The sequence below is a fragment of the Arachis ipaensis genome, chromosome B8 (genome assembly GCF_059453495.1).
Source record: "Arachis ipaensis isolate K30076 ecotype BB chromosome B8, ASM5945349v1, whole genome shotgun sequence".
NCBI classification, from domain to species: Eukaryota; Viridiplantae; Streptophyta; class Magnoliopsida; order Fabales; family Fabaceae; genus Arachis; species Arachis ipaensis.
Window position 1 is genome coordinate 91,108,062 of NC_142443.1, and position 3,060 is coordinate 91,111,121.

General features: G+C 42.6%; 1 non-coding gene across 1 annotated transcript; it reads left to right on the plus strand.

Moving 5' to 3' along the window:
• The first annotated feature begins 1,989 nt into the window (after window positions 1-1,989).
• Window positions 1,990-2,093, plus strand: LOC148548803 (small nucleolar RNA R71). Its single transcript, XR_015897660.1, has one exon. It is a non-coding gene; the product is annotated as a small nucleolar RNA R71 (small nucleolar RNA).
• The last annotated feature ends 967 nt before the right edge of the window (window positions 2,094-3,060 follow it).

Sequence of the window (3,060 nt, forward strand, 5' to 3'; positions counted from 1 at the left end):
GTAGGAAGATTAGAGGGAATATCTGGGAAGTAGACTGAGACAACTCTATCCCCTGGAGAGAAGTCTTCCGTAGGGATCTTCTTGTTCCTCCATCTCCTTGGTACCTTCTTCTTTGTTTCTTTTGAGGTTGCTTTCCCCTTGGTGACCTCTTTTCTCCAAGGAGTTATGATGTTGTCTTCACCTGCCTCTAGAGGTTTGGGTTCCTCCATCTTTTCCTTGAGCTGTGGCAATTGCTGTTTTCCTTGTTTATCTATTAAGGGGATCTCAGAATGAACTGGCTGTGCTTCAGTGCTTGTTTCCTCCTTTAGTGTCTCATTATCATTTGTGCTTAGTTCCTTGTCCTCTTGATCTGTTTCTTGTGAGAGTTTGAAAACATTGAAGCTGAGTCGTTCATCATGGATTCTCAATATTAGCTCCCCTTTCTCTACATCGATAAGTGCTCTGGCCGTAGCTAGGAATGGTCTTCCCAATATGATTGGATGAGTGTGACTCTCTTCCATATCCAGGATGACAAAGTCTGTTGGGAGAAAGTATTTCCCAACTTTTAGCAACATATTTTCCACCACTCCTATTGCTTGCTTTTGAGTTTTGTCAGCCAGTCTGATGATTACATCTGTGGGTATTATCTCATTGATCTGCAACCTTTTTGCCAGGGATAAGGGCAGTAAGTTGATGCTGGCTCCCAAATCACATAGTGCTCTATCGAACATAGTTTCACCTACGGCACAAGGGATGTAAAAACTCCCTGGATCTCTTCTTTTTGTAGGCAACTCAGGTTGAATAAGGGGACTACATTCCTTGTTCATCACTATAGTCTGGCCTCCTTTGAGTGAGCTTTTCCTGGGAAGAAGTTCCTTTATATACTTGATGAATGCAGGCATTTGTTGAATTGCCTTGATGAATGGTATGTTCACATGCAGAGATGCAAACAAGTCTAGGAACCTTGAGTATATTCTTTTTCCCACAGCACCATTGAGTAGTTGAGAGAATGGTGCATAGAGCTTCAGCAGCTCTTGTTGTGAGATTTTTGGTTCTTTGTGATCTCTATCCTTCTCCTTTGTTGAGTTGTTTTCAGGTTGTTTGCACATTTTGCTTTGCTTGTCTTCAATCTCTTGATCATTTGTAGTGACCATTTTGCAATCTTCCCATCTTACTTTCTTTGCTTCTCCCTTGGGGTTTTTCCCCGTGTCACTTGGGAAGCTATCAGTAGGTTTGGGAATCTTCTCAGCTAAATATCCTACCTGGAATTCAAGCTTCCTAATGGTCTCTCCCTGGTTCTTAATATTGGCTCGCACCTTCTCTTTGAACACCTTATTTTCTTGAATCTCTTGGCATATTCCTTCAAGTAAGGCTTCAATCTTAGAGAGCTTGTCATCAATTGATGAGTGATTCGGAGCAGATGTGCTGTTTTGGTTTTGATAAGTGTTTGGAGACGTGTCATTGTGGGGGTGTTGAGATGTCCTCTGGGTGAATTGCTGGTGAGCTGCATTGTTGTTGGAGTTGTAACGTCTCTGGTCTTGGTTTTGATCTTGCTCACTTCCCCACCCAAAGTTTGGGTGGTTTCTCCATCCAGGGTTGTAAGTCTTGGAGTATGGATCATAATTTTTCCTTGGTGAATTCCCAATGTAGTTGGCTTGCTCTTGACTCCCCTCTGCTTCTTCATTCACTCCTTCTTGTGTTGTTGATGAAGTGGAAATTGCTGCTACTTGGTTCCTCTCCATCTTCTTGGTGAGGTCAGCCAGCTGCTGGGTAATGAGCTTGTTTTGGGCCAACAGAGCATCTACATTGTTTAGCTCCATCACTCCTCCTGTGTTCCCTCTTTTGGAAGCATAGAAGTAGTCGTTTTCTGCTACTGTTTCAATAACATCTATGGCTTCCTCAATGGTCTTCTTCTTGTTCAAGGATCCTCCAGATGAATGGTCTACGGCCTTCTTTGACTCATAAGAGAACCCTTCATAGAAAATGTGCAGCTGCACCCATTCGTTGAACATGTCAGGTGGACACCTCCTCGTTAAGTCCTTGAACCTCTCCCATGCTTCATACAAAGTCTCACCATCTTGTTGCCTGAAAGTTTGGACCTCAGCTCTCAGCCTATTGATTCGTTGAGGAGGGTAGAATCTTGCTAAGAATTTGTTCACCACATCCTCCCAAGTTGTCAAGCTCTCCCTTGGGAAGGATTCCAGCCACTTGGCTGCCTTGTCCCTGAGTGAGAAAGCAAATAAGAGCAGTCTATAGGCGTTAGGATGAACACCATTAGATTTCACTGTGTCACATATTCTCAGGAAGGTGGTCAAATGTTGATTGGGGTCTTCTTGAACACCTCCTCCAAACGAACAGTTGTTCTGAACAAGGGTGATGAGCTGTGGTTTAAGTTCAAAGTTGTTGGCATGAATTGTTGGCTTTTGGATGCTACTTCCATAATTGCCTGGGTTTGGATTGATGTAAGAGCCCAGAACTCTTCTATCCTCCCCAGCATGATTTGCTCCACCTCCTCTGCCATGGTTGTGAGTCTCTTCTTCATGATGATTTTCCATGTTTTCTTCTATGTTGGGTTCAAAGTATTCCTCAAAGTGTTCCTCCTCTTCTTCAGCACCAACTACACGTTTTTCTTTTGCCTCCCTCCTTAGTCTAAGGAAGGTTCTCTTAGGTTCAGAATCAAAGGAAGTTGAAGCCCCGCTTCTTCTCCCTGTCATACAACCAACAAGTACAAGCAAAGAAAATGGGTGCAGATAGTATTTGTGTCAGAATTGCTGTTAGTTGTGGGTGATGCAATATATCAAACAGTTAGTGGGTTAGCAAACAGAATTGAAAATAACAAAGAAAAAAAACAACAGAGTAGAGGGGAAAGGGAAGAAGTTTAACTAAAACAAAAAGTAAATCACTCAAACAGAAAATGAAATTCAAAAAAGAAAAATGCTCAATCTAGTGATCTTCCAATTTAATCATTGTTGATGCACAATCAATCCCCGGCAACGGCGCCATAAACTTGATGCACGGAAAACTTGTCTCTCAACAAATCTCCCTTCGGCAAGTGTACCGAAGTGGTCGTCAAGTAAAAAC